Consider the following 27,870-nt stretch of genomic DNA (forward strand, 5'->3'; position numbering starts at 1 on the left):
CTTACGGAAGACATTTGTAAAGGTAGAAAAAGGGTTACTGGAGTAGGATCCAGGAGACAATATCAACTTACAAAGAATAATGTTGTCTATTTACTGCATTATCGCCTTTGAAGCAAACCTCTGAGAATAAATACCCTTTCACTAATCAGGCAGTCACTTTGATAAAATCAAGCAGAACAAGGATGCTGATAGGAACTCGCCTCATTTGCATATGGGCTAGGGCTTCTGGGAGCCATGAGAATTAGGAGTTGAAGGTTTTGCAGATCGAGATTGCTAAAGGGCTGGGCATTTGCACAGACCTCTCCATGCCTGATTGGTGCCGAAGGTTAGTTGCAAGTGGTCCCCTGCTCACCCTACCTTACACAGGGCCATGCCCAGTTAGGCCCCTCAGGGCTAGGCCCGGCAGGGCTAAGCCCGGCGTTCGTCAGGCGTTCGTCAGGCGTTCGTCAGGCGAAGTGCCTGGACCCCTGCTCATCATACCTCAGAATCTGGTCTAGCTATTGCAGACATGGGGAATGGTGCTTATATCCCATTGACAGCGCCCACAAGCTGCATACTAATAGCCAATGATGTGTGAATGCGGTCAGGGTAGCAGACATATAGAACAATTGGGTGGGTTCGCTTCCGAACTGGATGCACAGGAGCAGGAGAGAATGGCTGTTGGCGATGTATGCAACTTGCTCTGCGTGAACACATCTACCGACCCCTTCCCCTACACACACGGGCACATACACACACACACACACACATAGCCATTGGAGCTATGCAGAGCTAATCAGAAAGATTGGTAATCATTAGAACATGAAAGATATGTGTTCATTTTTTATTAAACTTGTGGACTCCCGCAGAAACGGAGGGACTCACATCTCTAATTGAGGCTTGCTTACCTCTATACAAATGTGTTTGCTGGCTGTCTTTCTTCAACTGGTATGTGCGGTTGTGTCTGTCTTTGTCTTTCAACACGCCTGGCACGTTTACATTATCAAAGAGATGATTGTATGGAGATGGGGAACACCCCTCCGTTGCATTGTGAACTTGAACAGTCTTTTCACCAAAGCAGCTACATGCGACATTGCAAGGTTTTTGTCAGTCTTTGCCTGAAAACATTAGGCCTTCCTCTCGAACTCTATTTCACTCCTTCTGTGGAAGACTTCAATTATGAGGATGCATCCCGTCATAAAAGGTTCTCTGTAGATGGTGCAACTCTGGCTTCTCTTCCCCGTGCTTTTTGAAAATAATCCGCCCGAGGCCCTGATGAGGTTTGAACTCATGACCCCTGGTTTACGAGACCAGTGCTCTGCCACTGAGCTACAAGGCCACCTGCTGCTTGCTCACAGCCAACAACAGAAAGTGCAAAGAAACCATGGTTTTTACCTAGGTAGATCTCCAGGTATATGAATTTCTGGTTGTGTAAAAATGGCTGTATATCTCTGCATGTGTTCAGTACGTCATCATACATCTGATTTGCGAAAGCGTGTGTGCTTATGTTGGTGATACATTGTCGGTATGCGTTTGAGTATGTACTTTTACGGGTATGTATGTATTGAGTAGGATGCTGAACAGGTTCATGAGTTTAGATAGCAGGTCAGAATGATGGCAAAAGGAACATGTAAAAGGCAGACAACTAAAAGAAAAAAGAATTTGGGATGTAAGCTTGGGAGTTTACTAACTGCGCTGATTTTGGCTCCTATAATAGTAAAGAATGGAAACCTACGAGGAAAGTCTTTGACTAATTTCATTCTCCGCCTGCACCAATGAACTTATTTTTACATCTCTATTTCCATATCTGTACTCATTCCTGTCTTTCACAGGGAGGTTGAAAGACTTTGGTCTATGTTTAAATGCAGACTATAAAGAAAAAATACGACGAAGGTGGGATTCGAACCCACGCGTGCAGAGCACAATGGATTAGCAGTCCATCGCCTTAACCACTCGGCCACCTCGTCTGTTTGGGAACGGTGCTCGAATCCCATGCTTAAAGAAGAGATAAAACAATGGTGGTGCAAAGTCAGTGAAAAATAGATCATGTTTGTCATAATAGAAACAAGATCGTTGACTCGTTCTTCCTTACCCGGCCATTGATAGATAAACACATCAAGTTGAAGTTCAGAAAAATATAACAAGAGCTCCTGGAGGGTTCACAACACTAATCCAGAGGAAGGTGCTTGAGCTTCCGTATGGCACACCATTAGTAGTAAAACCAGCATAACGCAAGCTCCAGTTTCCCAGTGTTTGGCATCATTCAACGTTTCCAGCCAAGATCAAAGTTCAGATGCTGCTGCTTCCTGTGATGTCATTGAATTTAAATAGTGAGTGATGGCAATAACCCTTTTCCAATTAAATTTTGCCACATCAACGTCCCTGAAAATAGAGAAAGGCGTGCAACCCAGAACCGCTGTACTGTTCAATAGAGTAAGGGCTTCACCGTGATCATCTGCATCTGTCATCACAAAATTATCAAGGTCTTTTTCTTGAAGAAATTAGGTCCAGAAAGCCGACCTTCCCCACAGACTATTCAGACACCTTGCGCTTGTGGCTTTGTTATAGGCCCGAATCCATTGGTAAAAGGTTGCACAGGTACAATGTGCAATATCAGTTCCTATTCAACAATGTTCAAGAAAATTACCATTTGGAGGCCCTGATGAGGATCGAACTCACGACCCCTGGTTTACAAGACCAGTGCTCTGCCACTGAGCTACAGAGCCCCTCAGGTTACGACGCATAACAGCAACACAACGAGCACACAACATGATGTTTACTGGGTAGACATATTTGAAGGGTGTGTGAGAATGTATGTATATGATTGTGATTTGACCTGTTTTTTTCTGGCCGATTTTTTGAGGAGCAGCTAATTTGTGCGTATTCCGTGCAATTTTAGGGTGACTAATGAGGAGATGTGATGCGTGAAAGTTGAAAAAAACATGTACATGGCAGCAGAGAGACAATATGGATATTACCTTTGCTTTTTTAAATTTCTATCCGGATTCTGGCTCAAAGGGTAGTCAAGCACAGCAGATTGCATTCCTGCCAGTAACACGACAACCTTGTTTGTGTCCTTCTTAATCAACTAACATGCATATTTTCACTTTTGTCTGTATGTTCTTTGAAAGCCAATGGCAATGGTGCTTAGAGCAATGCAGATGTTTAAAAAAGATTTCAAAAGTTAAAATCGACAAAGGTGGGATTCGAAACCACGCGTGTACAGCAGATTAGCAGTCCATCGCCTTAACCACTCGGCCACCTCGTCTACAGGGATTATGTTAGGCATTCAAGTCTTTACAGGTAATAACACAAACATCTTCAAAATAGAACCACAATGCGTTCCTTGTTGAGGTACATCCAGCCGTTTGCAGGAAAACTGCCTCACTTGCTGTTGAGAAAAATTCATCAAAGTCCTGGGGTGTTTATAGGCATCGCCAAGATGACATTGGGAGGTGTTTCAATTGACACGTGTTGAATATGAGGAAGAGCATCATGCTGGCTCCAGTGGCACTGCCTGCAGCATGACAAAAATGTAGAAGGGACATTTGACTGCACCATTGGCTGAACATCAGTGGCAAAGTGTATATCAGGCTAAAAGGTAAGCTCCAGTGGCACAATATGGGCACTACAAGGCACCCATAATTTGGTGTCAGCTAAAAAGACAATGCCAGAGCTTGTGGGTGCTTTTGTACACTTGTGTGTGTGTTTGTGGGTGTAGTTTCATGTCGAAAACCAAAACACAGCAGCTCCAGTGGCGCAATCGGTTAGCGCGCGGTACTTATACAGCAGTACATGCAGTGAGCAATGCCGAGGTTGTGAGTTCAAGCCTCACCTGGAGCAACTTTGGAACTTTTTACTAATTCACCTCAAAACTGAATTATTGAACCAATAAATGTTCTGGACATTTTTTGGTTCACCTCAAGGTTTCCTTGATTGTCAGTTAATGTTGTATGACAGCTCCTCTGCCTTTTAGACATGGAATACTCATTGCAAGTTATTTATGGGGTGTTTGCGCTTTAAATACAGCTACGGAGGGTTTTTGAAAATAGAACAGAAAATAAAAAATGTCAACTGTTATTATACTCCATTTTCTGCTGAGCACCACTTACGGAAGACATTTGTAAAGGTAGAAAAAGGGTTACTGGAGTAGGATCCAGGAGACAATATCAACTTACAAAGAATAATGTTGTCTATTTACTGCATTATCGCCTTTGAAGCAAACCTCTGAGAATAAATACCCTTTCACTAATCAGGCAGTCACTTTGATAAAATCAAGCAGAACAAGGATGCTGATAGGAACTCGCCTCATTTGCATATGGGCTAGGGCTTCTGGGAGCCATGAGAATTAGGAGTTGAAGGTTTTGCAGATCGAGATTGCTAAAGGGCTGGGCATTTGCACAGACCTCTCCATGCCTGATTGGTGCCGAAGGTTAGTTGCAAGTGGTCCCCTGCTCACCCTACCTTACACAGGGCCATGCCCAGTTAGGCCCCTCAGGGCTAGGCCCGGCAGGGCTAAGCCCGGCGTTTGTCAGGCGTTCGTCAGGCGAAGTGCCTGGACCCCTGCTCATCATACCTCAGAATCTGGTCTAGCTATTGCAGACATGGGGAATGGTGCTTATATCCCATTGACAGCGCCCACAAGCTGCATACTAATAGCCAATGATGTGTGAATGCGGTCAGGGTAGCAGACATATAGAACAATTGGGTGGGTTCGCTTCCGAACTGGATGCACAGGAGCAGGAGAGAATGGCTGTTGGCGATGTATGCAACTTGCTCTGCGTGAACACATCTACCGACCCCTTCCCCTACACACACGGGCACATACACACACACACACACACATAGCCATTGGAGCTATGCAGAGCTAATCAGAAAGATTGGTAATCATTAGAACATGAAAGATATGTGTTCATTTTTTATTAAACTTGTGGACTCCCGCAGAAACGGAGGGACTCACATCTCTAATTGAGGCTTGCTTACCTCTATACAAATGTGTTTGCTGGCTGTCTTTCTTCAACTGGTATGTGCGGTTGTGTCTGTCTTTGTCTTTCAACACGCCTGGCACGTTTACATTATCAAAGAGATGATTGTATGGAGATGGGGAACACCCCTCCGTTGCATTGTGAACTTGAACAGTCTTTTCACCAAAGCAGCTACATGCGACATTGCAAGGTTTTTGTCAGTCTTTGCCTGAAAACATTAGGCCTTCCTCTCGAACTCTATTTCACTCCTTCTGTGGAAGACTTCAATTATGAGGATGCATCCCGTCATAAAAGGTTCTCTGTAGATGGTGCAACTCTGGCTTCTCTTCCCCGTGCTTTTTGAAAATAATCCGCCCGAGGCCCTGATGAGGTTTGAACTCATGACCCCTGGTTTACGAGACCAGTGCTCTGCCACTGAGCTACAAGGCCACCTGCTGCTTGCTCACAGCCAACAACAGAAAGTGCAAAGAAACCATGGTTTTTACCTAGGTAGATCTCCAGGTATATGAATTTCTGGTTGTGTAAAAATGGCTGTATATCTCTGCATGTGTTCAGTACGTCATCATACATCTGATTTGCGAAAGCGTGTGTGCTTATGTTGGTGATACATTGTCGGTATGCGTTTGAGTATGTACTTTTACGGGTATGTATGTATTGAGTAGGATGCTGAACAGGTTCATGAGTTTAGATAGCAGGTCAGAATGATGGCAAAAGGAACATGTAAAAGGCAGACAACTAAAAGAAAAAAGAATTTGGGATGTAAGCTTGGGAGTTTACTAACTGCGCTGATTTTGGCTCCTATAATAGTAAAGAATGGAAACCTACGAGGAAAGTCTTTGACTAATTTCATTCTCCGCCTGCACCAATGAACTTATTTTTACATCTCTATTTCCATATCTGTACTCATTCCTGTCTTTCACAGGGAGGTTGAAAGACTTTGGTCTATGTTTAAATGCAGACTATAAAGAAAAAATACGACGAAGGTGGGATTCGAACCCACGCGTGCAGAGCACAATGGATTAGCAGTCCATCGCCTTAACCACTCGGCCACCTCGTCTGTTTGGGAACGGTGCTCGAATCCCATGCTTAAAGAAGAGATAAAACAATGGTGGTGCAAAGTCAGTGAAAAATAGATCATGTTTGTCATAATAGAAACAAGATCGTTGACTCGTTCTTCCTTACCCGGCCATTGATAGATAAACACATCAAGTTGAAGTTCAGAAAAATATAACAAGAGCTCCTGGAGGGTTCACAACACTAATCCAGAGGAAGGTGCTTGAGCTTCCGTATGGCACACCATTAGTAGTAAAACCAGCATAACGCAAGCTCCAGTTTCCCAGTGTTTGGCATCATTCAACGTTTCCAGCCAAGATCAAAGTTCAGATGCTGCTGCTTCCTGTGATGTCATTGAATTTAAATAGTGAGTGATGGCAATAACCCTTTTCCAATTAAATTTTGCCACATCAACGTCCCTGAAAATAGAGAAAGGCGTGCAACCCAGAACCGCTGTACTGTTCAATAGAGTAAGGGCTTCACCGTGATCATCTGCATCTGTCATCACAAAATTATCAAGGTCTTTTTCTTGAAGAAATTAGGTCCAGAAAGCCGACCTTCCCCACAGACTATTCAGACACCTTGCGCTTGTGGCTTTGTTATAGGCCCGAATCCATTGGTAAAAGGTTGCACAGGTACAATGTGCAATATCAGTTCCTATTCAACAATGTTCAAGAAAATTACCATTTGGATGCCCTGATGAGGATCGAACTCACGACCCCTGGTTTACAAGACCAGTGCTCTGCCACTGAGCTACAGAGCCCCTCAGGTTACGACGCATAACAGCAACACAACGAGCACACAACATGATGTTTACTGGGTAGACATATTTGAAGGGTGTGTGAGAATGTATGTATATGATTGTGATTTGACCTGTTTTTTTCTGGCCGATTTTTTGAGGAGCAGCTAATTTGTGCGTATTCCGTGCAATTTTAGGGTGACTAATGAGGAGATGTGATGCGTGAAAGTTGAAAAAAACATGTACATGGCAGCAGAGAGACAATATGGATATTACCTTTGCTTTTTTAAATTTCTATCCGGATTCTGGCTCAAAGGGTAGTCAAGCACAGCAGATTGCATTCCTGCCAGTAACACGACAACCTTGTTTGTGTCCTTCTTAATCAACTAACATGCATATTTTCACTTTTGTCTGTATGTTCTTTGAAAGCCAATGGCAATGGTGCTTAGAGCAATGCAGATGTTTAAAAAAGATTTCAAAAGTTAAAATCGACAAAGGTGGGATTCGAAACCACGCGTGTACAGCAGATTAGCAGTCCATCGCCTTAACCACTCGGCCACCTCGTCTACAGGGATTATGTTAGGCATTCAAGTCTTTACAGGTAATAACACAAACATCTTCAAAATAGAACCACAATGCGTTCCTTGTTGAGGTACATCCAGCCGTTTGCAGGAAAACTGCCTCACTTGCTGTTGAGAAAAATTCATCAAAGTCCTGGGGTGTTTATAGGCATCGCCAAGATGACATTGGGAGGTGTTTCAATTGACACGTGTTGAATATGAGGAAGAGCATCATGCTGGCTCCAGTGGCACTGCCTGCAGCATGACAAAAATGTAGAAGGGACATTTGACTGCACCATTGGCTGAACATCAGTGGCAAAGTGTATATCAGGCTAAAAGGTAAGCTCCAGTGGCACAATATGGGCACTACAAGGCACCCATAATTTGGTGTCAGCTAAAAAGACAATGCCAGAGCTTGTGGGTGCTTTTGTACACTTGTGTGTGTGTTTGTGGGTGTAGTTTCATGTCGAAAACCAAAACACAGCAGCTCCAGTGGCGCAATCGGTTAGCGCGCGGTACTTATGCAGCAGTACATGCAGTGAGCAATGCCGAGGTTGTGAGTTCAAGCCTCACCTGGAGCAACTTTGGAACTTTTTACTAATTCACCTCAAAACTGAATTATTGAACCAATAAATGTTCTGGACATTTTTTGGTTCACCTCAAGGTTTCCTTGATTGTCAGTTAATGTTGTATGACAGCTCCTCTGCCTTTTAGACATGGAATACTCATTGCAAGTTATTTATGGGGTGTTTGCGCTTTAAATACAGCTACGGAGGGTTTTTGAAAATAGAACAGAAAATAAAAAATGTCAACTGTTATTATACTCCATTTTCTGCTGAGCACCACTTACGGAAGACATTTGTAAAGGTAGAAAAAGGGTTACTGGAGTAGGATCCAGGAGACAATATCAACTTACAAAGAATAATGTTGTCTATTTACTGCATTATCGCCTTTGAAGCAAACCTCTGAGAATAAATACCCTTTCACTAATCAGGCAGTCACTTTGATAAAATCAAGCAGAACAAGGATGCTGATAGGAACTCGCCTCATTTGCATATGGGCTAGGGCTTCTGGGAGCCATGAGAATTAGGAGTTGAAGGTTTTGCAGATCGAGATTGCTAAAGGGCTGGGCATTTGCACAGACCTCTCCATGCCTGATTGGTGCCGAAGGTTAGTTGCAAGTGGTCCCCTGCTCACCCTACCTTACACAGGGCCATGCCCAGTTAGGCCCCTCAGGGCTAGGCCCGGCAGGGCTAAGCCCGGCGTTCGTCAGGCGTTCGTCAGGCGAAGTGCCTGGACCCCTGCTCATCATACCTCAGAATCTGGTCTAGCTATTGCAGACATGGGGAATGGTGCTTATATCCCATTGACAGCGCCCACAAGCTGCATACTAATAGCCAATGATGTGTGAATGCGGTCAGGGTAGCAGACATATAGAACAATTGGGTGGGTTCGCTTCCGAACTGGATGCACAGGAGCAGGAGAGAATGGCTGTTGGCGATGTATGCAACTTGCTCTGCGTGAACACATCTACCGACCCCTTCCCCTACACACACGGGCACATACACACACACACACACACATAGCCATTGGAGCTATGCAGAGCTAATCAGAAAGATTGGTAATCATTAGAACATGAAAGATATGTGTTCATTTTTTATTAAACTTGTGGACTCCCGCAGAAACGGAGGGACTCACATCTCTAATTGAGGCTTGCTTACCTCTATACAAATGTGTTTGCTGGCTGTCTTTCTTCAACTGGTATGTGCGGTTGTGTCTGTCTTTGTCTTTCAACACGCCTGGCACGTTTACATTATCAAAGAGATGATTGTATGGAGATGGGGAACACCCCTCCGTTGCATTGTGAACTTGAACAGTCTTTTCACCAAAGCAGCTACATGCGACATTGCAAGGTTTTTGTCAGTCTTTGCCTGAAAACATTAGGCCTTCCTCTCGAACTCTATTTCACTCCTTCTGTGGAAGACTTCAATTATGAGGATGCATCCCGTCATAAAAGGTTCTCTGTAGATGGTGCAACTCTGGCTTCTCTTCCCCGTGCTTTTTGAAAATAATCCGCCCGAGGCCCTGATGAGGTTTGAACTCATGACCCCTGGTTTACGAGACCAGTGCTCTGCCACTGAGCTACAAGGCCACCTGCTGCTTGCTCACAGCCAACAACAGAAAGTGCAAAGAAACCATGGTTTTTACCTAGGTAGATCTCCAGGTATATGAATTTCTGGTTGTGTAAAAATGGCTGTATATCTCTGCATGTGTTCAGTACGTCATCATACATCTGATTTGCGAAAGCGTGTGTGCTTATGTTGGTGATACATTGTCGGTATGCGTTTGAGTATGTACTTTTACGGGTATGTATGTATTGAGTAGGATGCTGAACAGGTTCATGAGTTTAGATAGCAGGTCAGAATGATGGCAAAAGGAACATGTAAAAGGCAGACAACTAAAAGAAAAAAGAATTTGGGATGTAAGCTTGGGAGTTTACTAACTGCGCTGATTTTGGCTCCTATAATAGTAAAGAATGGAAACCTACGAGGAAAGTCTTTGACTAATTTCATTCTCCGCCTGCACCAATGAACTTATTTTTACATCTCTATTTCCATATCTGTACTCATTCCTGTCTTTCACAGGGAGGTTGAAAGACTTTGGTCTATGTTTAAATGCAGACTATAAAGAAAAAATACGACGAAGGTGGGATTCGAACCCACGCGTGCAGAGCACAATGGATTAGCAGTCCATCGCCTTAACCACTCGGCCACCTCGTCTGTTTGGGAACGGTGCTCGAATCCCATGCTTAAAGAAGAGATAAAACAATGGTGGTGCAAAGTCAGTGAAAAATAGATCATGTTTGTCATAATAGAAACAAGATCGTTGACTCGTTCTTCCTTACCCGGCCATTGATAGATAAACACATCAAGTTGAAGTTCAGAAAAATATAACAAGAGCTCCTGGAGGGTTCACAACACTAATCCAGAGGAAGGTGCTTGAGCTTCCGTATGGCACACCATTAGTAGTAAAACCAGCATAACGCAAGCTCCAGTTTCCCAGTGTTTGGCATCATTCAACGTTTCCAGCCAAGATCAAAGTTCAGATGCTGCTGCTTCCTGTGATGTCATTGAATTTAAATAGTGAGTGATGGCAATAACCCTTTTCCAATTAAATTTTGCCACATCAACGTCCCTGAAAATAGAGAAAGGCGTGCAACCCAGAACCGCTGTACTGTTCAATAGAGTAAGGGCTTCACCGTGATCATCTGCATCTGTCATCACAAAATTATCAAGGTCTTTTTCTTGAAGAAATTAGGTCCAGAAAGCCGACCTTCCCCACAGACTATTCAGACACCTTGCGCTTGTGGCTTTGTTATAGGCCCGAATCCATTGGTAAAAGGTTGCACAGGTACAATGTGCAATATCAGTTCCTATTCAACAATGTTCAAGAAAATTACCATTTGGATGCCCTGATGAGGATCGAACTCACGACCCCTGGTTTACAAGACCAGTGCTCTGCCACTGAGCTACAGAGCCCCTCAGGTTACGACGCATAACAGCAACACAACGAGCACACAACATGATGTTTACTGGGTAGACATATTTGAAGGGTGTGTGAGAATGTATGTATATGATTGTGATTTGACCTGTTTTTTTCTGGCCGATTTTTTGAGGAGCAGCTAATTTGTGCGTATTCCGTGCAATTTTAGGGTGACTAATGAGGAGATGTGATGCGTGAAAGTTGAAAAAAACATGTACATGGCAGCAGAGAGACAATATGGATATTACCTTTGCTTTTTTAAATTTCTATCCGGATTCTGGCTCAAAGGGTAGTCAAGCACAGCAGATTGCATTCCTGCCAGTAACACGACAACCTTGTTTGTGTCCTTCTTAATCAACTAACATGCATATTTTCACTTTTGTCTGTATGTTCTTTGAAAGCCAATGGCAATGGTGCTTAGAGCAATGCAGATGTTTAAAAAAGATTTCAAAAGTTAAAATCGACAAAGGTGGGATTCGAAACCACGCGTGTACAGCAGATTAGCAGTCCATCGCCTTAACCACTCGGCCACCTCGTCTACAGGGATTATGTTAGGCATTCAAGTCTTTACAGGTAATAACACAAACATCTTCAAAATAGAACCACAATGCGTTCCTTGTTGAGGTACATCCAGCCGTTTGCAGGAAAACTGCCTCACTTGCTGTTGAGAAAAATTCATCAAAGTCCTGGGGTGTTTATAGGCATCGCCAAGATGACATTGGGAGGTGTTTCAATTGACACGTGTTGAATATGAGGAAGAGCATCATGCTGGCTCCAGTGGCACTGCCTGCAGCATGACAAAAATGTAGAAGGGACATTTGACTGCACCATTGGCTGAACATCAGTGGCAAAGTGTATATCAGGCTAAAAGGTAAGCTCCAGTGGCACAATATGGGCACTACAAGGCACCCATAATTTGGTGTCAGCTAAAAAGACAATGCCAGAGCTTGTGGGTGCTTTTGTACACTTGTGTGTGTGTTTGTGGGTGTAGTTTCATGTCGAAAACCAAAACACAGCAGCTCCAGTGGCGCAATCGGTTAGCGCGCGGTACTTATGCAGCAGTACATGCAGTGAGCAATGCCGAGGTTGTGAGTTCAAGCCTCACCTGGAGCAACTTTGGAACTTTTTACTAATTCACCTCAAAACTGAATTATTGAACCAATAAATGTTCTGGACATTTTTTGGTTCACCTCAAGGTTTCCTTGATTGTCAGTTAATGTTGTATGACAGCTCCTCTGCCTTTTAGACATGGAATACTCATTGCAAGTTATTTATGGGGTGTTTGCGCTTTAAATACAGCTACGGAGGGTTTTTGAAAATAGAACAGAAAATAAAAAATGTCAACTGTTATTATACTCCATTTTCTGCTGAGCACCACTTACGGAAGACATTTGTAAAGGTAGAAAAAGGGTTACTGGAGTAGGATCCAGGAGACAATATCAACTTACAAAGAATAATGTTGTCTATTTACTGCATTATCGCCTTTGAAGCAAACCTCTGAGAATAAATACCCTTTCACTAATCAGGCAGTCACTTTGATAAAATCAAGCAGAACAAGGATGCTGATAGGAACTCGCCTCATTTGCATATGGGCTAGGGCTTCTGGGAGCCATGAGAATTAGGAGTTGAAGGTTTTGCAGATCGAGATTGCTAAAGGGCTGGGCATTTGCACAGACCTCTCCATGCCTGATTGGTGCCGAAGGTTAGTTGCAAGTGGTCCCCTGCTCACCCTACCTTACACAGGGCCATGCCCAGTTAGGCCCCTCAGGGCTAGGCCCGGCAGGGCTAAGCCCGGCGTTCGTCAGGCGTTCGTCAGGCGAAGTGCCTGGACCCCTGCTCATCATACCTCAGAATCTGGTCTAGCTATTGCAGACATGGGGAATGGTGCTTATATCCCATTGACAGCGCCCACAAGCTGCATACTAATAGCCAATGATGTGTGAATGCGGTCAGGGTAGCAGACATATAGAACAATTGGGTGGGTTCGCTTCCGAACTGGATGCACAGGAGCAGGAGAGAATGGCTGTTGGCGATGTATGCAACTTGCTCTGCGTGAACACATCTACCGACCCCTTCCCCTACACACACGGGCACATACACACACACACACACACATAGCCATTGGAGCTATGCAGAGCTAATCAGAAAGATTGGTAATCATTAGAACATGAAAGATATGTGTTCATTTTTTATTAAACTTGTGGACTCCCGCAGAAACGGAGGGACTCACATCTCTAATTGAGGCTTGCTTACCTCTATACAAATGTGTTTGCTGGCTGTCTTTCTTCAACTGGTATGTGCGGTTGTGTCTGTCTTTGTCTTTCAACACGCCTGGCACGTTTACATTATCAAAGAGATGATTGTATGGAGATGGGGAACACCCCTCCGTTGCATTGTGAACTTGAACAGTCTTTTCACCAAAGCAGCTACATGCGACATTGCAAGGTTTTTGTCAGTCTTTGCCTGAAAACATTAGGCCTTCCTCTCGAACTCTATTTCACTCCTTCTGTGGAAGACTTCAATTATGAGGATGCATCCCGTCATAAAAGGTTCTCTGTAGATGGTGCAACTCTGGCTTCTCTTCCCCGTGCTTTTTGAAAATAATCCGCCCGAGGCCCTGATGAGGTTTGAACTCATGACCCCTGGTTTACGAGACCAGTGCTCTGCCACTGAGCTACAAGGCCACCTGCTGCTTGCTCACAGCCAACAACAGAAAGTGCAAAGAAACCATGGTTTTTACCTAGGTAGATCTCCAGGTATATGAATTTCTGGTTGTGTAAAAATGGCTGTATATCTCTGCATGTGTTCAGTACGTCATCATACATCTGATTTGCGAAAGCGTGTGTGCTTATGTTGGTGATACATTGTCGGTATGCGTTTGAGTATGTACTTTTACGGGTATGTATGTATTGAGTAGGATGCTGAACAGGTTCATGAGTTTAGATAGCAGGTCAGAATGATGGCAAAAGGAACATGTAAAAGGCAGACAACTAAAAGAAAAAAGAATTTGGGATGTAAGCTTGGGAGTTTACTAACTGCGCTGATTTTGGCTCCTATAATAGTAAAGAATGGAAACCTACGAGGAAAGTCTTTGACTAATTTCATTCTCCGCCTGCACCAATGAACTTATTTTTACATCTCTATTTCCATATCTGTACTCATTCCTGTCTTTCACAGGGAGGTTGAAAGACTTTGGTCTATGTTTAAATGCAGACTATAAAGAAAAAATACGACGAAGGTGGGATTCGAACCCACGCGTGCAGAGCACAATGGATTAGCAGTCCATCGCCTTAACCACTCGGCCACCTCGTCTGTTTGGGAACGGTGCTCGAATCCCATGCTTAAAGAAGAGATAAAACAATGGTGGTGCAAAGTCAGTGAAAAATAGATCATGTTTGTCATAATAGAAACAAGATCGTTGACTCGTTCTTCCTTACCCGGCCATTGATAGATAAACACATCAAGTTGAAGTTCAGAAAAATATAACAAGAGCTCCTGGAGGGTTCACAACACTAATCCAGAGGAAGGTGCTTGAGCTTCCGTATGGCACACCATTAGTAGTAAAACCAGCATAACGCAAGCTCCAGTTTCCCAGTGTTTGGCATCATTCAACGTTTCCAGCCAAGATCAAAGTTCAGATGCTGCTGCTTCCTGTGATGTCATTGAATTTAAATAGTGAGTGATGGCAATAACCCTTTTCCAATTAAATTTTGCCACATCAACGTCCCTGAAAATAGAGAAAGGCGTGCAACCCAGAACCGCTGTACTGTTCAATAGAGTAAGGGCTTCACCGTGATCATCTGCATCTGTCATCACAAAATTATCAAGGTCTTTTTCTTGAAGAAATTAGGTCCAGAAAGCCGACCTTCCCCACAGACTATTCAGACACCTTGCGCTTGTGGCTTTGTTATAGGCCCGAATCCATTGGTAAAAGGTTGCACAGGTACAATGTGCAATATCAGTTCCTATTCAACAATGTTCAAGAAAATTACCATTTGGATGCCCTGATGAGGATCGAACTCACGACCCCTGGTTTACAAGACCAGTGCTCTGCCACTGAGCTACAGAGCCCCTCAGGTTACGACGCATAACAGCAACACAACGAGCACACAACATGATGTTTACTGGGTAGACATATTTGAAGGGTGTGTGAGAATGTATGTATATGATTGTGATTTGACCTGTTTTTTTCTGGCCGATTTTTTGAGGAGCAGCTAATTTGTGCGTATTCCGTGCAATTTTAGGGTGACTAATGAGGAGATGTGATGCGTGAAAGTTGAAAAAAACATGTACATGGCAGCAGAGAGACAATATGGATATTACCTTTGCTTTTTTAAATTTCTATCCGGATTCTGGCTCAAAGGGTAGTCAAGCACAGCAGATTGCATTCCTGCCAGTAACACGACAACCTTGTTTGTGTCCTTCTTAATCAACTAACATGCATATTTTCACTTTTGTCTGTATGTTCTTTGAAAGCCAATGGCAATGGTGCTTAGAGCAATGCAGATGTTTAAAAAAGATTTCAAAAGTTAAAATCGACAAAGGTGGGATTCGAAACCACGCGTGTACAGCAGATTAGCAGTCCATCGCCTTAACCACTCGGCCACCTCGTCTACAGGGATTATGTTAGGCATTCAAGTCTTTACAGGTAATAACACAAACATCTTCAAAATAGAACCACAATGCGTTCCTTGTTGAGGTACATCCAGCCGTTTGCAGGAAAACTGCCTCACTTGCTGTTGAGAAAAATTCATCAAAGTCCTGGGGTGTTTATAGGCATCGCCAAGATGACATTGGGAGGTGTTTCAATTGACACGTGTTGAATATGAGGAAGAGCATCATGCTGGCTCCAGTGGCACTGCCTGCAGCATGACAAAAATGTAGAAGGGACATTTGACTGCACCATTGGCTGAACATCAGTGGCAAAGTGTATATCAGGCTAAAAGGTAAGCTCCAGTGGCACAATATGGGCACTACAAGGCACCCATAATTTGGTGTCAGCTAAAAAGACAATGCCAGAGCTTGTGGGTGCTTTTGTACACTTGTGTGTGTGTTTGTGGGTGTAGTTTCATGTCGAAAACCAAAACACAGCAGCTCCAGTGGCGCAATCGGTTAGCGCGCGGTACTTATGCAGCAGTACATGCAGTGAGCAATGCCGAGGTTGTGAGTTCAAGCCTCACCTGGAGCAACTTTGGAACTTTTTACTAATTCACCTCAAAACTGAATTATTGAACCAATAAATGTTCTGGACATTTTTTGGTTCACCTCAAGGTTTCCTTGATTGTCAGTTAATGTTGTATGACAGCTCCTCTGCCTTTTAGACATGGAATACTCATTGCAAGTTATTTATGGGGTGTTTGCGCTTTAAATACAGCTACGGAGGGTTTTTGAAAATAGAACAGAAAATAAAAAATGTCAACTGTTATTATACTCCATTTTCTGCTGAGCACCACTTACGGAAGACATTTGTAAAGGTAGAAAAAGGGTTACTGGAGTAGGATCCAGGAGACAATATCAACTTACAAAGAATAATGTTGTCTATTTACTGCATTATCGCCTTTGAAGCAAACCTCTGAGAATAAATACCCTTTCACTAATCAGGCAGTCACTTTGATAAAATCAAGCAGAACAAGGATGCTGATAGGAACTCGCCTCATTTGCATATGGGCTAGGGCTTCTGGGAGCCATGAGAATTAGGAGTTGAAGGTTTTGCAGATCGAGATTGCTAAAGGGCTGGGCATTTGCACAGACCTCTCCATGCCTGATTGGTGCCGAAGGTTAGTTGCAAGTGGTCCCCTGCTCACCCTACCTTACACAGGGCCATGCCCAGTTAGGCCCCTCAGGGCTAGGCCCGGCAGGGCTAAGCCCGGCGTTTGTCAGGCGTTCGTCAGGCGAAGTGCCTGGACCCCTGCTCATCATACCTCAGAATCTGGTCTAGCTATTGCAGACATGGGGAATGGTGCTTATATCCCATTGACAGCGCCCACAAGCTGCATACTAATAGCCAATGATGTGTGAATGCGGTCAGGGTAGCAGACATATAGAACAATTGGGTGGGTTCGCTTCCGAACTGGATGCACAGGAGCAGGAGAGAATGGCTGTTGGCGATGTATGCAACTTGCTCTGCGTGAACACATCTACCGACCCCTTCCCCTACACACACGGGCACATACACACACACACACACACATAGCCATTGGAGCTATGCAGAGCTAATCAGAAAGATTGGTAATCATTAGAACATGAAAGATATGTGTTCATTTTTTATTAAACTTGTGGACTCCCGCAGAAACGGAGGGACTCACATCTCTAATTGAGGCTTGCTTACCTCTATACAAATGTGTTTGCTGGCTGTCTTTCTTCAACTGGTATGTGCGGTTGTGTCTGTCTTTGTCTTTCAACACGCCTGGCACGTTTACATTATCAAAGAGATGATTGTATGGAGATGGGGAACACCCCTCCGTTGCATTGTGAACTTGAACAGTCTTTTCACCAAAGCAGCTACATGCGACATTGCAAGGTTTTTGTCAGTCTTTGCCTGAAAACATTAGGCCTTCCTCTCGAACTCTATTTCACTCCTTCTGTGGAAGACTTCAATTATGAGGATGCATCCCGTCATAAAAGGTTCTCTGTAGATGGTGCAACTCTGGCTTCTCTTCCCCGTGCTTTTTGAAAATAATCCGCCAGAGGCCCTGATGAGGTTTGAACTCATGACCCCTGGTTTACGAGACCAGTGCTCTGCCACTGAGCTACAAGGCCACCTGCTGCTTGCTCACAGCCAACAACAGAAAGTGCAAAGAAACCATGGTTTTTACCTAGGTAGATCTCCAGGTATATGAATTTCTGGTTGTGTAAAAATGGCTGTATATCTCTGCATGTGTTCAGTACGTCATCATACATCTGATTTGCGAAAGCGTGTGTGCTTATGTTGGTGATACATTGTCGGTATGCGTTTGAGTATGTACTTTTACGGGTATGTATGTATTGAGTAGGATGCTGAACAGGTTCATGAGTTTAGATAGCAGGTCAGAATGATGGCAAAAGGAACATGTAAAAGGCAGACAACTAAAAGAAAAAAGAATTTGGGATGTAAGCTTGGGAGTTTACTAACTGCGCTGATTTTGGCTCCTATAATAGTAAAGAATGGAAACCTACGAGGAAAGTCTTTGACTAATTTCATTCTCCGCCTGCACCAATGAACTTATTTTTACATCTCTATTTCCATATCTGTACTCATTCCTGTCTTTCACAGGGAGGTTGAAAGACTTTGGTCTATGTTTAAATGCAGACTATAAAGAAAAAATACGACGAAGGTGGGATTCGAACCCACGCGTGCAGAGCACAATGGATTAGCAGTCCATCGCCTTAACCACTCGGCCACCTCGTCTGTTTGGGAACGGTGCTCGAATCCCATGCTTAAAGAAGAGATAAAACAATGGTGGTGCAAAGTCAGTGAAAAATAGATCATGTTTGTCATAATAGAAACAAGATCGTTGACTCGTTCTTCCTTACCCGGCCATTGATAGATAAACACATCAAGTTGAAGTTCAGAAAAATATAACAAGAGCTCCTGGAGGGTTCACAACACTAATCCAGAGGAAGGTGCTTGAGCTTCCGTATGGCACACCATTAGTAGTAAAACCAGCATAACGCAAGCTCCAGTTTCCCAGTGTTTGGCATCATTCAACGTTTCCAGCCAAGATCAAAGTTCAGATGCTGCTGCTTCCTGTGATGTCATTGAATTTAAATAGTGAGTGATGGCAATAACCCTTTTCCAATTAAATTTTGCCACATCAACGTCCCTGAAAATAGAGAAAGGCGTGCAACCCAGAACCGCTGTACTGTTCAATAGAGTAAGGGCTTCACCGTGATCATCTGCATCTGTCATCACAAAATTATCAAGGTCTTTTTCTTGAAGAAATTAGGTCCAGAAAGCCGACCTTCCCCACAGACTATTCAGACACCTTGCGCTTGTGGCTTTGTTATAGGCCCGAATCCATTGGTAAAAGGTTGCACAGGTACAATGTGCAATATCAGTTCCTATTCAACAATGTTCAAGAAAATTACCATTTGGATGCCCTGATGAGGATCGAACTCACGACCCCTGGTTTACAAGACCAGTGCTCTGCCACTGAGCTACAGAGCCCCTCAGGTTACGACGCATAACAGCAACACAACGAGCACACAACATGATGTTTACTGGGTAGACATATTTGAAGGGTGTGTGAGAATGTATGTATATGATTGTGATTTGACCTGTTTTTTTCTGGCCGATTTTTTGAGGAGCAGCTAATTTGTGCGTATTCCGTGCAATTTTAGGGTGACTAATGAGGAGATGTGATGCGTGAAAGTTGAAAAAAACATGTACATGGCAGCAGAGAGACAATATGGATATTACCTTTGCTTTTTTAAATTTCTATCCGGATTCTGGCTCAAAGGGTAGTCAAGCACAGCAGATTGCATTCCTGCCAGTAACACGACAACCTTGTTTGTGTCCTTCTTAATCAACTAACATGCATATTTTCACTTTTGTCTGTATGTTCTTTGAAAGCCAATGGCAATGGTGCTTAGAGCAATGCAGATGTTTAAAAAAGATTTCAAAAGTTAAAATCGACAAAGGTGGGATTCGAAACCACGCGTGTACAGCAGATTAGCAGTCCATCGCCTTAACCACTCGGCCACCTCGTCTACAGGGATTATGTTAGGCATTCAAGTCTTTACAGGTAATAACACAAACATCTTCAAAATAGAACCACAATGCGTTCCTTGTTGAGGTACATCCAGCCGTTTGCAGGAAAACTGCCTCACTTGCTGTTGAGAAAAATTCATCAAAGTCCTGGGGTGTTTATAGGCATCGCCAAGATGACATTGGGAGGTGTTTCAATTGACACGTGTTGAATATGAGGAAGAGCATCATGCTGGCTCCAGTGGCACTGCCTGCAGCATGACAAAAATGTAGAAGGGACATTTGACTGCACCATTGGCTGAACATCAGTGGCAAAGTGTATATCAGGCTAAAAGGTAAGCTCCAGTGGCACAATATGGGCACTACAAGGCACCCATAATTTGGTGTCAGCTAAAAAGACAATGCCAGAGCTTGTGGGTGCTTTTGTACACTTGTGTGTGTGTTTGTGGGTGTAGTTTCATGTCGAAAACCAAAACACAGCAGCTCCAGTGGCGCAATCGGTTAGCGCGCGGTACTTATGCAGCAGTACATGCAGTGAGCAATGCCGAGGTTGTGAGTTCAAGCCTCACCTGGAGCAACTTTGGAACTTTTTACTAATTCACCTCAAAACTGAATTATTGAACCAATAAATGTTCTGGACATTTTTTGGTTCACCTCAAGGTTTCCTTGATTGTCAGTTAATGTTGTATGACAGCTCCTCTGCCTTTTAGACATGGAATACTCATTGCAAGTTATTTATGGGGTGTTTGCGCTTTAAATACAGCTACGGAGGGTTTTTGAAAATAGAACAGAAAATAAAAAATGTCAACTGTTATTATACTCCATTTTCTGCTGAGCACCACTTACGGAAGACATTTGTAAAGGTAGAAAAAGGGTTACTGGAGTAGGATCCAGGAGACAATATCAACTTACAAAGAATAATGTTGTCTATTTACTGCATTATCGCCTTTGAAGCAAACCTCTGAGAATAAATACCCTTTCACTAATCAGGCAGTCACTTTGATAAAATCAAGCAGAACAAGGATGCTGATAGGAACTCGCCTCATTTGCATATGGGCTAGGGCTTCTGGGAGCCATGAGAATTAGGAGTTGAAGGTTTTGCAGATCGAGATTGCTAAAGGGCTGGGCATTTGCACAGACCTCTCCATGCCTGATTGGTGCCGAAGGTTAGTTGCAAGTGGTCCCCTGCTCACCCTACCTTACACAGGGCCATGCCCAGTTAGGCCCCTCAGGGCTAGGTACGGCAGGGCTAAGCCCGGCGTTCGTCAGGCGAAGTGCCTGGACCCCTGCTCATCATACCTCAGAATCTGGTCTAGCTATTGCAGACATGGGGAATGGTGCTTATATCCCATTGACAGCGCCCACAAGCTGCATACTAATAGCCAATGATGTGTGAATGCGGTCAGGGTAGCAGACATATAGAACAATTGGGTGGGTTCGCTTCCGAACTGGATGCACAGGAGCAGGAGAGAATGGCTGTTGGCGATGTATGCAACTTGCTCTGCGTGAACACATCTACCGACCCCTTCCCCTACACACACGGGCACATACACACACACACACACACATAGCCATTGGAGCTATGCAGAGCTAATCAGAAAGATTGGTAATCATTAGAACATGAAAGATATGTGTTCATTTTTTATTAAACTTGTGGACTCCCGCAGAAACGGAGGGACTCACATCTCTAATTGAGGCTTGCTTACCTCTATACAAATGTGTTTGCTGGCTGTCTTTCTTCAACTGGTATGTGCGGTTGTGTCTGTCTTTGTCTTTCAACACGCCTGGCACGTTTACATTATCAAAGAGATGATTGTATGGAGATGGGGAACACCCCTCCGTTGCATTGTGAACTTGAACAGTCTTTTCACCAAAGCAGCTACATGCGACATTGCAAGGTTTTTGTCAGTCTTTGCCTGAAAACATTAGGCCTTCCTCTCGAACTCTATTTCACTCCTTCTGTGGAAGACTTCAATTATGAGGATGCATCCCGTCATAAAAGGTTCTCTGTAGATGGTGCAACTCTGGCTTCTCTTCCCCGTGCTTTTTGAAAATAATCCGCCAGAGGCCCTGATGAGGTTTGAACTCATGACCCCTGGTTTACGAGACCAGTGCTCTGCCACTGAGCTACAAGGCCACCTGCTGCTTGCTCACAGCCAACAACAGAAAGTGCAAAGAAACCATGGTTTTTACCTAGGTAGATCTCCAGGTATATGAATTTCTGGTTGTGTAAAAATGGCTGTATATCTCTGCATGTGTTCAGTACGTCATCATACATCTGATTTGCGAAAGCGTGTGTGCTTATGTTGGTGATACATTGTCGGTATGCGTTTGAGTATGTACTTTTACGGGTATGTATGTATTGAGTAGGATGCTGAACAGGTTCATGAGTTTAGATAGCAGGTCAGAATGATGGCAAAAGGAACATGTAAAAGGCAGACAACTAAAAGAAAAAAGAATTTGGGATGTAAGCTTGGGAGTTTACTAACTGCGCTGATTTTGGCTCCTATAATAGTAAAGAATGGAAACCTACGAGGAAAGTCTTTGACTAATTTCATTCTCCGCCTGCACCAATGAACTTATTTTTACATCTCTATTTCCATATCTGTACTCATTCCTGTCTTTCACAGGGAGGTTGAAAGACTTTGGTCTATGTTTAAATGCAGACTATAAAGAAAAAATACGACGAAGGTGGGATTCGAACCCACGCGTGCAGAGCACAATGGATTAGCAGTCCATCGCCTTAACCACTCGGCCACCTCGTCTGTTTGGGAACGGTGCTCGAATCCCATGCTTAAAGAAGAGATAAAACAATGGTGGTGCAAAGTCAGTGAAAAATAGATCATGTTTGTCATAATAGAAACAAGATCGTTGACTCGTTCTTCCTTACCCGGCCATTGATAGATAAACACATCAAGTTGAAGTTCAGAAAAATATAACTAGAGCTCCTGGAGGGTTCACAACACTAATCCAGAGGAAGGTGCTTGAGCTTCCGTATGGCACACCATTAGTAGTAAAACCAGCATAACGCAAGCTCCAGTTTCCCAGTGTTTGGCATCATTCAACGTTTCCAGCCAAGATCAAAGTTCAGATGCTGCTGCTTCCTGTGATGTCATTGAATTTAAATAGTGAGTGATGGCAATAACCCTTTTCCAATTAAATTTTGCCACATCAACGTCCCTGAAAATAGAGAAAGGCGTGCAACCCAGAACCGCTGTACTGTTCAATAGAGTAAGGGCTTCACCGTGATCATCTGCATCTGTCATCACAAAATTATCAAGGTCTTTTTCTTGAAGAAATTAGGTCCAGAAAGCCGACCTTCCCCACAGACTATTCAGACACCTTGCGCTTGTGGCTTTGTTATAGGCCCGAATCCATTGGTAAAAGGTTGCACAGGTACAATGTGCAATATCAGTTCCTATTCAACAATGTTCAAGAAAATTACCATTTGGAGGCCCTGATGAGGATCGAACTCACGACCCCTGGTTTACAAGACCAGTGCTCTGCCACTGAGCTACAGAGCCCCTCAGGTTACGACGCATAACAGCAACACAACGAGCACACAACATGATGTTTACTGGGTAGACATATTTGAAGGGTGTGTGAGAATGTATGTATATGATTGTGATTTGACCTGTTTTTTTCTGGCCGATTTTTTGAGGAGCAGCTAATTTGTGCGTATTCCGTGCAATTTTAGGGTGACTAATGAGGAGATGTGATGCGTGAAAGTTGAAAAAAACATGTACATGGCAGCAGAGAGACAATATGGATATTACCTTTGCTTTTTTAAATTTCTATCCGGATTCTGGCTCAAAGGGTAGTCAAGCACAGCAGATTGCATTCCTGCCAGTAACACGACAACCTTGTTTGTGTCCTTCTTAATCAACTAACATGCATATTTTCACTTTTGTCTGTATGTTCTTTGAAAGCCAATGGCAATGGTGCTTAGAGCAATGCAGATGTTTAAAAAAGATTTCAAAAGTTAAAATCGACAAAGGTGGGATTCGAAACCACGCGTGTACAGCAGATTAGCAGTCCATCGCCTTAACCACTCGGCCACCTCGTCTACAGGGATTATGTTAGGCATTCAAGTCTTTACAGGTAATAACACAAACATCTTCAAAATAGAACCACAATGCGTTCCTTGTTGAGGTACATCCAGCCGTTTGCAGGAAAACTGCCTCACTTGCTGTTGAGAAAAATTCATCAAAGTCCTGGGGTGTTTATAGGCATCGCCAAGATGACATTGGGAGGTGTTTCAATTGACACGTGTTGAATATGAGGAAGAGCATCATGCTGGCTCCAGTGGCACTGCCTGCAGCATGACAAAAATGTAGAAGGGACATTTGACTGCACCATTGGCTGAACATCAGTGGCAAAGTGTATATCAGGCTAAAAGGTAAGCTCCAGTGGCACAATATGGGCACTACAAGGCACCCATAATTTGGTGTCAGCTAAAAAGACAATGCCAGAGCTTGTGGGTGCTTTTGTACACTTGTGTGTGTGTTTGTGGGTGTAGTTTCATGTCGAAAACCAAAACACAGCAGCTCCAGTGGCGCAATCGGTTAGCGCGCGGTACTTATACAGCAGTACATGCAGTGAGCAATGCCGAGGTTGTGAGTTCAAGCCTCACCTGGAGCAACTTTGGAACTTTTTACTAATTCACCTCAAAACTGAATTATTGAACCAATAAATGTTCTGGACATTTTTTGGTTCACCTCAAGGTTTCCTTGATTGTCAGTTAATGTTGTATGACAGCTCCTCTGCCTTTTAGACATGGAATACTCATTGCAAGTTATTTATGGGGTGTTTGCGCTTTAAATACAGCTACGGAGGGTTTTTGAAAATAGAACAGAAAATAAAAAATGTCAACTGTTATTATACTCCATTTTCTGCTGAGCACCACTTACGGAAGACATTTGTAAAGGTAGAAAAAGGGTTACTGGAGTAGGATCCAGGAGACAATATCAACTTACAAAGAATAATGTTGTCTATTTACTGCATTATCGCCTTTGAAGCAAACCTCTGAGAATAAATACCCTTTCACTAATCAGGCAGTCACTTTGATAAAATCAAGCAGAACAAGGATGCTGATAGGAACTCGCCTCATTTGCATATGGGCTAGGGCTTCTGGGAGCCATGAGAATTAGGAGTTGAAGGTTTTGCAGATCGAGATTGCTAAAGGGCTGGGCATTTGCACAGACCTCTCCATGCCTGATTGGTGCCGAAGGTTAGTTGCAAGTGGTCCCCTGCTCACCCTACCTTACACAGGGCCATGCCCAGTTAGGCCCCTCAGGGCTAGGCCCGGCAGGGCTAAGCCCGGCGTTTGTCAGGCGAAGTGCCTGGACCCCTGCTCATCATACCTCAGAATCTGGTATAGCTATTGCAGACATGGGGAATGGTGCTTATATCCCATTGACAGCGCCCACAAGCTGCATACTAATAGCCAATGATGTGTGAATGCGGTCAGGGTAGCAGACATATAGAACAATTGGGTGGGTTCGCTTCCGAACTGGATGCACAGGAGCAGGAGAGAATGGCTGTTGGCGATGTATGCAACTTGCTCTGCGTGAACACATCTACCGACCCCTTCCCCTACACACACGGGCACATACACACACACACACACACATAGCCATTGGAGCTATGCAGAGCTAATCAGAAAGATTGGTAATCATTAGAACATGAAAGATATGTGTTCATTTTTTATTAAACTTGTGGACTCCCGCAGAAACGGAGGGACTCACATCTCTAATTGAGGCTTGCTTACCTCTATACAAATGTGTTTGCTGGCTGTCTTTCTTCAACTGGTATGTGCGGTTGTGTCTGTCTTTGTCTTTCAACACGCCTGGCACGTTTACATTATCAAAGAGATGATTGTATGGAGATGGGGAACACCCCTCCGTTGCATTGTGAACTTGAACAGTCTTTTCACCAAAGCAGCTACATGCGACATTGCAAGGTTTTTGTCAGTCTTTGCCTGAAAACATTAGGCCTTCCTCTCGAACTCTATTTCACTCCTTCTGTGGAAGACTTCAATTATGAGGATGCATCCCGTCATAAAAGGTTCTCTGTAGATGGTGCAACTCTGGCTTCTCTTCCCCGTGCTTTTTGAAAATAATCCGCCCGAGGCCCTGATGAGGTTTGAACTCATGACCCCTGGTTTACGAGACCAGTGCTCTGCCACTGAGCTACAAGGCCACCTGCTGCTTGCTCACAGCCAACAACAGAAAGTGCAAAGAAACCATGGTTTTTACCTAGGTAGATCTCCAGGTATATGAATTTCTGGTTGTGTAAAAATGGCTGTATATCTCTGCATGTGTTCAGTACGTCATCATACATCTGATTTGCGAAAGCGTGTGTGCTTATGTTGGTGATACATTGTCGGTATGCGTTTGAGTATGTACTTTTACGGGTATGTATGTATTGAGTAGGATGCTGAACAGGTTCATGAGTTTAGATAGCAGGTCAGAATGATGGCAAAAGGAACATGTAAAAGGCAGACAACTAAAAGAAAAAAGAATTTGGGATGTAAGCTTGGGAGTTTACTAACTGCGCTGATTTTGGCTCCTATAATAGTAAAGAATGGAAACCTACGAGGAAAGTCTTTGACTAATTTCATTCTCCGCCTGCACCAATGAACTTATTTTTACATCTCTATTTCCATATCTGTACTCATTCCTGTCTTTCACAGGGAGGTTGAAAGACTTTGGTCTATGTTTAAATGCAGACTATAAAGAAAAAATACGACGAAGGTGGGATTCGAACCCACGCGTGCAGAGCACAATGGATTAGCAGTCCATCGCCTTAACCACTCGGCCACCTCGTCTGTTTGGGAACGGTGCTCGAATCCCATGCTTAAAGAAGAGATAAAACAATGGTGGTGCAAAGTCAGTGAAAAATAGATCATGTTTGTCATAATAGAAACAAGATCGTTGACTCGTTCTTCCTTACCCGGCCATTGATAGATAAACACATCAAGTTGAAGTTCAGAAAAATATAACTAGAGCTCCTGGAGGGTTCACAACACTAATCCAGAGGAAGGTGCTTGAGCTTCCGTATGGCACACCATTAGTAGTAAAACCAGCATAACGCAAGCTCCAGTTTCCCAGTGTTTGGCATCATTCAACGTTTCCAGCCAAGATCAAAGTTCAGATGCTGCTGCTTCCTGTGATGTCATTGAATTTAAATAGTGAGTGATGGCAATAACCCTTTTCCAATTAAATTTTGCCACATCAACGTCCCTGAAAATAGAGAAAGGCGTGCAACCCAGAACCGCTGTACTGTTCAATAGAGTAAGGGCTTCACCGTGATCATCTGCATCTGTCATCACAAAATTATCAAGGTCTTTTTCTTGAAGAAATTAGGTCCAGAAAGCCGACCTTCCCCACAGACTATTCAGACACCTTGCGCTTGTGGCTTTGTTATAGGCCCGAATCCATTGGTAAAAGGTTGCACAGGTACAATGTGCAATATCAGTTCCTATTCAACAATGTTCAAGAAAATTACCATTTGGAGGCCCTGATGAGGATCGAACTCACGACCCCTGGTTTACAAGACCAGTGCTCTGCCACTGAGCTACAGAGCCCCTCAGGTTACGACGCATAACAGCAACACAACGAGCACACAACATGATGTTTACTGGGTAGACATATTTGAAGGGTGTGTGAGAATGTATGTATATGATTGTGATTTGACCTGTTTTTTTCTGGCCGATTTTTTGAGGAGCAGCTAATTTGTGCGTATTCCGTGCAATTTTAGGGTGACTAATGAGGAGATGTGATGCGTGAAAGTTGAAAAAAACATGTACATGGCAGCAGAGAGACAATATGGATATTACCTTTGCTTTTTTAAATTTCTATCCGGATTCTGGCTCAAAGGGTAGTCAAGCACAGCAGATTGCATTCCTGCCAGTGACACGACAACCTTGTTTGTGTCCTTCTTAATCAACTAACATGCATATTTTCACTTTTGTCTGTATGTTCTTTGAAAGCCAATGGCAATGGTGCTTAGAGCAATGCAGATGTTTAAAAAAGATTTCAAAAGTTAAAATCGACAAAGGTGGGATTCGAAACCACGCGTGTACAGCAGATTAGCAGTCCATCGCCTTAACCACTCGGCCACCTCGTCTACAGGGATTATGTTAGGCATTCAAGTCTTTACAGGTAATAACACAAACATCTTCAAAATAGAACCACAATGCGTTCCTTGTTGAGGTACATCCAGCCGTTTGCAGGAAAACTGCCTCACTTGCTGTTGAGAAAAATTCATCAAAGTCCTGGGGTGTTTATAGGCATCGCCAAGATGACATTGGGAGGTGTTTCA

The 27,870-nt window shown here is 43.6% G+C and overlaps 27 non-coding genes across 27 annotated transcripts; 6 read left to right on the top strand and 21 right to left on the bottom strand.

Moving 5' to 3' along the window:
* Positions 1–1,246: 1,246 nt before the first annotated feature.
* On the bottom strand, positions 1,247–1,318 carry TRNAT-CGU (transfer RNA threonine (anticodon CGU)). Its single transcript has one exon. It is a non-coding gene; the product is annotated as a tRNA-Thr (tRNA).
* A 546-nt stretch (positions 1,319–1,864) lies between these two features.
* TRNAS-GCU (transfer RNA serine (anticodon GCU)) lies at positions 1,865–1,946 on the bottom strand. The gene has a single exon. It is a non-coding gene; the product is annotated as a tRNA-Ser (tRNA).
* Positions 1,947–2,633: 687 nt separating this feature from the next.
* Positions 2,634–2,705, bottom strand: TRNAT-UGU (transfer RNA threonine (anticodon UGU)). Its single transcript has one exon. It is a non-coding gene; the product is annotated as a tRNA-Thr (tRNA).
* A 1,022-nt stretch (positions 2,706–3,727) lies between these two features.
* Positions 3,728–3,822, top strand: TRNAI-UAU (transfer RNA isoleucine (anticodon UAU)). Its single transcript has 2 exons — positions 3,728–3,765; positions 3,787–3,822. It is a non-coding gene; the product is annotated as a tRNA-Ile (tRNA).
* A 1,499-nt stretch (positions 3,823–5,321) lies between these two features.
* TRNAT-CGU (transfer RNA threonine (anticodon CGU)) lies at positions 5,322–5,393 on the bottom strand. Its single transcript has one exon. It is a non-coding gene; the product is annotated as a tRNA-Thr (tRNA).
* Positions 5,394–5,939: 546 nt separating this feature from the next.
* On the bottom strand, positions 5,940–6,021 carry TRNAS-GCU (transfer RNA serine (anticodon GCU)). The gene has a single exon. It is a non-coding gene; the product is annotated as a tRNA-Ser (tRNA).
* A 684-nt stretch (positions 6,022–6,705) lies between these two features.
* TRNAT-UGU (transfer RNA threonine (anticodon UGU)) lies at positions 6,706–6,780 on the bottom strand. The gene has a single exon. It is a non-coding gene; the product is annotated as a tRNA-Thr (tRNA).
* Positions 6,781–7,802: 1,022 nt separating this feature from the next.
* Positions 7,803–7,897, top strand: TRNAI-UAU (transfer RNA isoleucine (anticodon UAU)). The gene is made up of 2 exons: positions 7,803–7,840; positions 7,862–7,897. It is a non-coding gene; the product is annotated as a tRNA-Ile (tRNA).
* A 1,499-nt stretch (positions 7,898–9,396) lies between these two features.
* Positions 9,397–9,468, bottom strand: TRNAT-CGU (transfer RNA threonine (anticodon CGU)). Its single transcript has one exon. It is a non-coding gene; the product is annotated as a tRNA-Thr (tRNA).
* Positions 9,469–10,014: 546 nt separating this feature from the next.
* TRNAS-GCU (transfer RNA serine (anticodon GCU)) lies at positions 10,015–10,096 on the bottom strand. The gene has a single exon. It is a non-coding gene; the product is annotated as a tRNA-Ser (tRNA).
* A 684-nt stretch (positions 10,097–10,780) lies between these two features.
* TRNAT-UGU (transfer RNA threonine (anticodon UGU)) lies at positions 10,781–10,855 on the bottom strand. The gene has a single exon. It is a non-coding gene; the product is annotated as a tRNA-Thr (tRNA).
* Positions 10,856–11,877: 1,022 nt separating this feature from the next.
* TRNAI-UAU (transfer RNA isoleucine (anticodon UAU)) lies at positions 11,878–11,972 on the top strand. Its single transcript has 2 exons — positions 11,878–11,915; positions 11,937–11,972. It is a non-coding gene; the product is annotated as a tRNA-Ile (tRNA).
* A 1,499-nt stretch (positions 11,973–13,471) lies between these two features.
* On the bottom strand, positions 13,472–13,543 carry TRNAT-CGU (transfer RNA threonine (anticodon CGU)). The gene has a single exon. It is a non-coding gene; the product is annotated as a tRNA-Thr (tRNA).
* A 546-nt stretch (positions 13,544–14,089) lies between these two features.
* TRNAS-GCU (transfer RNA serine (anticodon GCU)) lies at positions 14,090–14,171 on the bottom strand. Its single transcript has one exon. It is a non-coding gene; the product is annotated as a tRNA-Ser (tRNA).
* Positions 14,172–14,855: 684 nt separating this feature from the next.
* TRNAT-UGU (transfer RNA threonine (anticodon UGU)) lies at positions 14,856–14,930 on the bottom strand. The gene has a single exon. It is a non-coding gene; the product is annotated as a tRNA-Thr (tRNA).
* A 1,022-nt stretch (positions 14,931–15,952) lies between these two features.
* Positions 15,953–16,047, top strand: TRNAI-UAU (transfer RNA isoleucine (anticodon UAU)). Its single transcript has 2 exons — positions 15,953–15,990; positions 16,012–16,047. It is a non-coding gene; the product is annotated as a tRNA-Ile (tRNA).
* A 1,499-nt stretch (positions 16,048–17,546) lies between these two features.
* On the bottom strand, positions 17,547–17,618 carry TRNAT-CGU (transfer RNA threonine (anticodon CGU)). The gene has a single exon. It is a non-coding gene; the product is annotated as a tRNA-Thr (tRNA).
* A 546-nt stretch (positions 17,619–18,164) lies between these two features.
* TRNAS-GCU (transfer RNA serine (anticodon GCU)) lies at positions 18,165–18,246 on the bottom strand. The gene has a single exon. It is a non-coding gene; the product is annotated as a tRNA-Ser (tRNA).
* Positions 18,247–18,930: 684 nt separating this feature from the next.
* On the bottom strand, positions 18,931–19,005 carry TRNAT-UGU (transfer RNA threonine (anticodon UGU)). Its single transcript has one exon. It is a non-coding gene; the product is annotated as a tRNA-Thr (tRNA).
* Positions 19,006–20,027: 1,022 nt separating this feature from the next.
* On the top strand, positions 20,028–20,122 carry TRNAI-UAU (transfer RNA isoleucine (anticodon UAU)). Its single transcript has 2 exons — positions 20,028–20,065; positions 20,087–20,122. It is a non-coding gene; the product is annotated as a tRNA-Ile (tRNA).
* A 1,488-nt stretch (positions 20,123–21,610) lies between these two features.
* On the bottom strand, positions 21,611–21,682 carry TRNAT-CGU (transfer RNA threonine (anticodon CGU)). The gene has a single exon. It is a non-coding gene; the product is annotated as a tRNA-Thr (tRNA).
* A 546-nt stretch (positions 21,683–22,228) lies between these two features.
* On the bottom strand, positions 22,229–22,310 carry TRNAS-GCU (transfer RNA serine (anticodon GCU)). Its single transcript has one exon. It is a non-coding gene; the product is annotated as a tRNA-Ser (tRNA).
* A 687-nt stretch (positions 22,311–22,997) lies between these two features.
* Positions 22,998–23,069, bottom strand: TRNAT-UGU (transfer RNA threonine (anticodon UGU)). The gene has a single exon. It is a non-coding gene; the product is annotated as a tRNA-Thr (tRNA).
* A 1,022-nt stretch (positions 23,070–24,091) lies between these two features.
* TRNAI-UAU (transfer RNA isoleucine (anticodon UAU)) lies at positions 24,092–24,186 on the top strand. The gene is made up of 2 exons: positions 24,092–24,129; positions 24,151–24,186. It is a non-coding gene; the product is annotated as a tRNA-Ile (tRNA).
* A 1,488-nt stretch (positions 24,187–25,674) lies between these two features.
* Positions 25,675–25,746, bottom strand: TRNAT-CGU (transfer RNA threonine (anticodon CGU)). Its single transcript has one exon. It is a non-coding gene; the product is annotated as a tRNA-Thr (tRNA).
* Positions 25,747–26,292: 546 nt separating this feature from the next.
* TRNAS-GCU (transfer RNA serine (anticodon GCU)) lies at positions 26,293–26,374 on the bottom strand. Its single transcript has one exon. It is a non-coding gene; the product is annotated as a tRNA-Ser (tRNA).
* A 687-nt stretch (positions 26,375–27,061) lies between these two features.
* TRNAT-UGU (transfer RNA threonine (anticodon UGU)) lies at positions 27,062–27,133 on the bottom strand. Its single transcript has one exon. It is a non-coding gene; the product is annotated as a tRNA-Thr (tRNA).
* Between the last annotated feature and the right edge of the window lie 737 nt (positions 27,134–27,870).

Source organism: Ambystoma mexicanum, unplaced genomic scaffold, assembly GCF_040938575.1.
Source record: "Ambystoma mexicanum isolate Mex_15411 unplaced genomic scaffold, UKY_AmexF1_1 Mex_scaf46, whole genome shotgun sequence".
In the NCBI taxonomy this organism is placed as follows: Eukaryota; Metazoa; Chordata; class Amphibia; order Caudata; family Ambystomatidae; genus Ambystoma; species Ambystoma mexicanum.